We start from the raw sequence: 8,509 nt of genomic DNA, 5'->3' as shown, positions 1-8,509 counted from the left end.
AAAGAGTAGTCAAATGCAAAAGATCTGCTAGGGCACAGCTTGGCACACCCATATCCTGTGATAAAAGTTAGTGTAAAAGTAGCAGGAAAGACTGCAGTTGTGAAGGTTTAGAATATCTTACCAGGCAAGGAGCCCTGACCGCCTGGCTGCTTCTAAAAAGCAAGGGGAATGTAAATGAACACTAGAAGAAGAGTTTTATTTATTTATTTATTTATTTATTTATTTATTTATTTATTTATTTAATATATGAAATTTATTGTCAAATTGGTTTCCATACGACACCCAGTGCTCATCCCAAAAGATGCCCTCTTCAATACCCATCACCTCCCCTTCCCTCCCTCCCACCCCCATCAACCCTCAGTTTGTTCTCAGTTTTTAAGAGTCTCTTATGCTTTGGCTCTCCCCCACTTGAACCTCTTTTTTTTTTCTTTTTCCTTCCCCTCCCCCATGGGTTTCTGTTAAGTTTCTCAGGATCCACATAAGAGTGAAAACATATGGTATCTGTCTTTCTCTGTATGGCTTATTTCACTTAGCATCACACTCTCCAGTTCCATCCATGTTGCTACAAAGGGCCGTATTTCATTCTTTCTCATTGCCACGTAGTACTCCATTGTGTATATAAACCACAATTTCTTTGTCCATTCATCAGTTGATGGACATTTAGGCTCTTTCCACAATTTGGCTATTGTTGAGAGTGCTGCTATAAACTTTGGGGTACAAGTGCCCCTATGCATCAGTACTTCTGTATCCCTTGGGTAAATTCCTAGCAGTGCTACTGCTGGGTCATAGGGTAGGTCTATTTTTAATTTTTTGAGGAACCTCCACACTGTTTTCCAGAGTGGCTGCATCAGTTTGCATTCCCACCAACAATGCAAGAGGGTTCCCGTTTCTCCACATCCTCTCCAGCATCTATAGTCTCCTGATTTGTTCATTTTGGCCACTCTGACTGGCGTGAGGTGATATCTGAGTGTGGTTTTGGTTTGTATTTCCCTGATGAGGAGCGACGTTGAGCATCTTTTCATGTGCCTGTTGGCCATCCGGATGTCTTCTTTAGAGAAGTGTCTATTCATGTTTTCTGCCCATTTCTAGAAGAAGAGTTTAAATACCAGTTGTAACCTTATGATCACTGGCAGCACTGAAGACTCCCAAGTTCCAAGTTTGCCTTCTTAGTTTGGTGTATAACATCTGTATGTATGTATTATCTCACTCTTTTCTTCTTATTTTCCAATACCTCATGCCCCTATCTCTTAACATAAGGTATGTTGATATTATTTAACCTTATATCTTGGGATTTATATTGTAGTATGTCAAAAGAACAATGTAACTTAGATATAAGAGAAATCACTAGAAGAAGGATAAAATGAGACATGGCATTTCATAAATCCTGAGGAGAGGATTAGCCTGTTCATTTGTCTGAAGGGAAGTTGATTCCTGTTAGGTGAAATTGTGACTTTTCTACTACCTTTATTAGGAAATTCAGTTTTATTAAAATGAAGCGTGCATAGATGGCATTTTGACAAGGGATGGACTCTAGCGACATTGTACTGGGTCACTTAACCTCAGCTAAAATTATGTGTTGTTGGTTTGTTTTTTTTTTTTTTCATGATTTCTTTCCCTCTCAGTTTCTGACTTAGGTTTGGCCACAAGAAAAATTAATATGAGATTTGGAAGAAGGTAGAGCAGCAGCTGGGATAGGCTGGGGGCACCATGAAATCCATGAGTGCTATGACTCATTTATTGCTGTCCTCGTCAGTCTGGGGCAGCAGGCAGTCCGGCAGGTCCTCTGACACCCAGAGTCCCAAGACCGGTGCATAGGTAGCTTCTTGGCTGGGCTTGCACATAGTTTGTTCTGGAGGTGGTGAGAGACACATACAGGTTTTGGTTTGTCTTTGTGGGTTTTCTTTGTTCTCAGGTGATCTGGTTTGTCCAGGTAGTTTTCACTTTGTTCCAGCTGTCCACAAATACATACCCAGCTTTTCTTCCCAACTACCAGCCTGCTAGCTTAAGGCAGATTTATGGCCACTACAAATGCAGAGAAAGCAGCTTTGCACCGATTTCTTGACCAGTTCCCGGAATTTTGTACGACTGACTCCCTGTGCTAAATCTAACATTCTATGTCTTTCAAAGTGGATTTGCTTCCATCTCAAAATGTCAGCAACATGAATGGTATGTAGCATGGATAAATGTTTGTCTAACTTAAAAGGGGTGAGAAATCATACATGTAATCTAAGAAAACAATAAGAACTAAGCACCGAAACAGAGGAAAATGTTTTGTCTGTTTCTTTTCATTTATTCCCTGCTCTAGTGAGGTATAATTGACATATAACATTATGTAAGTTTAAGGTTGTACAACTTATATATTGAAAAATGATTACCACCATAGGATTAGCAACATCTGCTTCCACCCATGTAATTAGTATTTATTTTATGTGGTGATAAGATTTAAGATCTACTTGCTTAGAAACTTCTAAGTATATAATACAGTATTGCTAATATAGTCACTATGCTCTGTGTTAGATCCTTGGAACATAGTCATCTTAGAACCAGAAGTTTGTCCCCTTTGACCAAAATCTCCTTCCAGCCCCTGGCAATCATCATTCTACTCTCTATTTGTACAAGTTTGGCTTTTTCAGGCTCTACATATAAATGATACCAGGTAGTATGTCTTTCTCCGTCTGATTTTTTTTTTAACTTAGCATAATGCCCTGAACATCCAACTGTGTTGTCATATCTCGTTTCTCATGAAGAATGTTCCACTGCATATACTCAGTGATACTCCATTGTGTTATTCATTCTTTTGTTAATGGACACTTAGGTTATTTCCTTATCAGGGCTATTGTGAAAAATCTGCAGTTAACATGAATGCAGATATCTCTTTGATATCCTGTTTTTGTTTTCTGTATACCCGGAAGAAGGATTGCTGGATCATATGGTAGTTCTGCTTTTGATTTTTCAAGGGACCTCCGTGCTATTTTCCATAGTGGCCGCACCAATTTACATCCCCACCAGCAGAAGTACATCAGGGGTCACTCTTTTCCAGTATTTGTGAGTGCCATTTCCCAAATTATATATAATAACATATTATGTTGTTTCTGAGAGTAGAGGGTAAGTTGAAACATTTTTCTGTATCTTCCATAATGCTCTAAGCATCCTTATTGGGCATTTAAAATTGTTTTTTGTTCATTTGTCAAAGGAAATATTTTAATGAGGATTGAATCCATGACTATGCTTATGCTCCAATCCTAACAAATCTTACGGTGGTATCCATTGGTCTTACCGAACCGTATTTCACTCTTTGAGTTTCTGAAGCCAAAGAAAAATAGTATTAGCTTTCCATAACCTGCATCTCCCTCCGTTTTATGGCCTTTTTCTGGATGTCCATAGCTCTCTTCTCGTAGGGTCACTGTGAGGCTAACTGCACAAATGTGCACTGAAGTTCCATGAACACCTCGGACGAGGGCAAAGGAGATGGTGATTGCTTAACTTCAAAGTATTACTGATATTAAAACCTATATATCATGTGCCATGCTAGAGGATAGTACCTAAAAATACAATTGATAGCATCATCTTAGCTGCAATTAAATCCTAAAAAGCACAATGTGAGCCCTTTCATTTTAAATCCAATTGGGTATTTGCCACCCTCAATCTCCTTCAATCCTACACATGAATGATCTGCTTTCAGTTATCAAACACCACGGGGACGTTCTGGCCTAGAGTAGAGGGTCTATTGGTGTACTATACAGAATAGATCGAGCATTAATGTGTGACTGTGGCTCAGCTTTGCAGGAATATTGAGTTCTCCAAATGGAAAAACATTTTGAAAAAGCAGTGCAAGAAATTGTCAATGGCTCAAGGCAACAACCAATTACGAGGAAGCCAGGGATTTTCCTATACTGTGTGTTTTTCTTTGTCTATTTTATTTATTGTAAGATGTTATATGACATATGATAGTGTGCATTTCACGCATTTTTGATTTGGAAAGAAACAGAGCAGCAGCTCAAAATAAAGGAAGCCTTCACATCTTTTCTGTCAAGTTCCCTGGGCTGCAGCCACCTGCTTTGTAGAACCGAATTCTGGTTCCATGTGCATCTGTTTACTTAGATATAGGCTTATCATAGACACTGCCAGCATTGGTTTGCTATGTGCAGGATTTCTACATGTTCAGAATCATCCTGAATACTTCAGAAGTGTATATCTTCTATCATGTGCTTTCATTTCAGATAACTACTCCAAGGCTCATCAAAGATAAACCTCTTGCTAGAGTTGCTCAATTCTTGACTTGAAGTTTACTTTTGTAAAATAGTGTATTTTGTATGCTAACAATGGGAAGTACCAAATCAGAGTATTTACATAAATATTTTAAAGGTAAGCTTGCCTCACTCTATCTTTATATTATCTTTTTATCCAGATCATTAACAAATAGGGGCATATATAACCACAATATTACTTATAAGGGATGATGCATTTCCCTTTCCATTGACTCAATAAGTAAAATTTTATTAACACTAATCACCATTTACAATGTTATTTTTCACTTTTTGATAGGATATCTCACAGAATTCCTTTAAATAGCAAATATTGAAAATGCAGGTTTTTTTTTTTTTTTATTGACACAAGTTAACAGAAGTAATGCAGGATTTAAAAAAAAATGGTTTATAGAAAGTTATCAGGAAACTGGTTGGAGTATGCAGTGCTCTTTCTTTCCCGAAGCCCACCCGCCATACTGGCCACTCTGAATTTATCTTTCTATGTTTATGTCACATTTACAGTAGCCAATGAGAATATGAGCTCCATTCATGCCAATAAGAAAACCCCCTTCACCCTCCTGCATACAGATGGCTCTGGTCTTAGCTCCCTAGACTATACCTATAAATCTGGGTCCCAGGATGTTCTGTCCTAATCTTCCTAAGGTCTTTATTTTGTTCTGTTTTTTTCATACTCTCTAGTCATTTGAATAATACCTTTATCTACTTCCTTGTGACAGTTTTCCACAATAAATTCATTTTCTCATGTGATAATCATATATTGTTACACTGTTAAAAATATAGATTTCTTTTGTTTTCAAAAATATAAGCTCCTTTATGATTCAGACTATTTTGTATACATCTGTTGTATTTTTTTTAATTTTATGTGCTTTAAGAAGCACTCAGAGAAAATAATTGTATCATATTTAATTATATCAAGTGAAGTTAAAGCAAAGTATATGCCTATGATTTGTAATATATTGCTCTTAGCAGGACAAGTTTACTTTGTCAAATATACCCTGTATTTATAAACTAAGACTGATACCATTCAAATCTGTACAGATAGAAGACGAGGGATAACGTGAGTGCTTCTTTCCAGGCAACAATCTGATGACTGAGTGTCCCATGAAAATTATTTTCACCAGTTTTGTAAATTTCCCTTACGCCCTTGAAAGTACATTTTTCTAAAAGCTTTCTGTGTGACCTATCTACTGCTAATTTTCATTAATTACATATTTTAGCCTTTGCAACCCATGTTTTATTGTAATTGATTTAATAATTAGCAATATACATGCTGTTATTCTCTTAGGTTTGAGACAAATTAGAACAGTAGCAGTTGCTTGCATTTTATTCCCAATTTGAAGTCTTTCTACATATTGATTTTGTGTATGGTTTGGAGAATGAAAGCTGTGTCTACATAGTTATAAACATGTTAGATTTTTTTTCCTACATTCTCATCCCTTAAAAAAAATCTCATTTTACTCTGCGTAAAAAAAAAAAAAAAAAAATCTCAATTTACTAGTCAGTGCTTCCTGTTCAAATTGAGTCTCTCTTAAAACCGTTTCTTGTTCATTATGCACTGAAAAACAGCTTTTACTCTGTGCATTCCACATAACCAATTTAACTATGCAATATTGTTCAACAAAAAGTGCCACTCTATATATTAGTGTGATTTTGCAAAGTTTTCTTAAAAGGTCTATTTCTTGGAGCTCTTGGGTGGCTCAGTCATTTAAGCATTTGACTTTGGCTCAGGTCATGATCTTGCAGTTTGTGGGTTCACAACCCACGTCAGGCTCTCTGCTGACAGCTCAGAGCCTGGAACCTATTTCAGATTCATTCTCATTCTTCTCCCTCTCCCTCTCTCCCTCTCTCCCTCTCTCCCTCTCTCCCTCTCTCCCTCTCTCCCTCTCTCCCTCTCTCCCTCTCTCCCTCTCTCCCTCTCTCCCCCTCTCCCCCTCTCCCTCTCTCCCCCTCTCCCTCTCCCTCTCCCTCTCCCTCTCCCTCTCCCTCTCCCCCTCCCCCTCTCCCCCTCTCCCTCTCCCCCTCCCCCTCCCCCTCCCCCTCTCCCCCTCCCCCTCTCCCCCTCCCCCTCTCCCTCTCCCCCTCTCCCTCTCCCTCTCCTCTCCCTCTCCCCCTTTCCTCTCCCTCTCCCTCTCCCCCCTTTCCTCTCCCTCTCCCTCTCCCCCCTTTCCTCTCCCTCTCCCTCTCCCCCCTTTCCTCTCCCTTGCTCACACTCTGACTTTCTATCTCAAAAATACATAGCATTATTTTTTAATAAAAAAGATTTATTAAGCATGTATGCTAAAGTTTTAGGTTATTTGCTTTCATGATACAGCAGAATTGCCAAAGCCTTTACCAATCTCTCCAGGAAATCTAATTCTGCTTCTTAATCTGTCCTGTGTTCTATGATACTACCTGATTAGTATAATACCATGCTGTTTTATGATCTTATGTTTTAGACAATCTTGTATTCTCATTGAGGTGTCTGCTTTCCAGATCTCTAGCATCTTGACCCCTCTTCATCAGACTCTTTTCTACTTATCATTTGAAACACAATTTAGATACATCCTCACCTGTATGATCCTATGACACCATTTGTTTACCTCTCTTATAGAAGAAAAAATATTCCACTGAAATTCTTTGTTTCTGTCTCCACTTCTTGAGTGCAAGTTTTTTAGGAAATAGGGACTGAACTTGTTAATTTCTGTACTCCCAGCACTTAGCAGTTGTTCAGTATATGTCTGTTGAATTGAATTATATATTAAACTTCTCTCCATAAGAGAAAAAGTTAAATAAAGCATCACTAAGAAGGGTAGGGAACAGTCCACAATGTACAATAATTCAGGGTGATGTGCTTCAGTAGTTTCAAGATTATTTGAATGAAGGAGTACCTGGAACTGAAAATACTTTTCCAGAAGCATTATATAGATAATTACATCTGCAATTCAAGTTTTTCCTCATTGAGCTACACATTGTTTTTATATTATGATCTCTGAGAAAGGAGGAATAAATAAGGTAAGCTCTTGAGCCCAATGATTGTCTTAACTTACTGCCTGGAGAGAGGTTCTGGGCTATATGCAGAGCTTGGCAGTTTCCCTGGGTGAAGCAAATGGAGTGTGGGGAGTCTGGAGAGACAAATGGAGGTAGAGTTATAGGGTAGAACACTAGAGAAGAGAGAGAGGTACATATATGGAAAGGAAGCTCCAGATATCTGAAAAGATTGCCCTTCCATTCTTCAGCTGAGTACCGATCTATCCATACATATGAGTAACAATTGGAGCCCAAGAACAGGACTGGCAGAAAAGGAGAATCCTTAGTGCGGAGCATGTATGGCCAAGAATATGTCATGTTTCATAAGTCAGCATGAAAAATGTAATTCAAGGGGAATTGGTTAGAGTAGTCACAAGGGTATTGCATCAGTAGTAAGATAGCATTAAACATGTAACTGTTGTTTTTTGAAGGAGAAGAGATAGAAAGGATAGGGACAAAACATGTTTGAGTAAATCATTGCCAGTCATTTTCTAAATTTGATGTAAATTATAAACCTACAGTTTCAAGAAACTCAGTGATTTTCAAGTACGAAGAATATAAATCTGTACCAAGAACCATCATATCATATTGCTTATAACAAGTTGCCTTTGTCCTTTAAGGCTGTCATAACAAAATACCACAGAATGGGGACTTTAAACAACAGACATTTATTTCTCACCCTTCTGGAGGATGGAAGTCAAAGATGAAGGTTCCTTCCTGTGAGGTCCTTTGTCTGCCCATCTGCTCACTGAGCCCTCACATGGCTGAGAGAGAGAGAGAGAGAGAGAGAGAGAGAGAGAGACAGTGCGCGCGAGCGAGCTCGCTCTGGTCTTTTTTTCCTCTTCTTGTAAGGATGCTGATACCATTATGAGGACCTCACCCTCTTGATTCCATCTAAACCTAATTACCTCACTAAGGTGCTACATCAAAATACCAGCACATTGGAGGGTTAGGGCTTCAGTGTATGAATTTTGGGGAGACACAAACATTCAGTCCGTAACACAAGAGTTAAGAGAAGATTTACAAAGTTATCCAGAGAGAAAAGAAACATACCATGCAGAGGAACAGACACAGAAATGACGGAGGGCTTCTCATTAAAAAAAAAAAAAAAAAATCCAGAAAACAGCGAAACCATATCATTAAAGAATTAAAAAGAAAAAATAAAGGCCAACTTATTATCCTATACCCAACAAAAATATCTTTCAATAACAAAGGCAAATACAGATGTTTTCACA

The sequence above is a fragment of the Lynx canadensis genome, chromosome B4 (genome assembly GCF_007474595.2).
Source record: "Lynx canadensis isolate LIC74 chromosome B4, mLynCan4.pri.v2, whole genome shotgun sequence".
Classification (NCBI taxonomy): domain Eukaryota; kingdom Metazoa; phylum Chordata; class Mammalia; order Carnivora; family Felidae; genus Lynx; species Lynx canadensis.
This window is presented reverse-complemented; position numbering follows the sequence as displayed.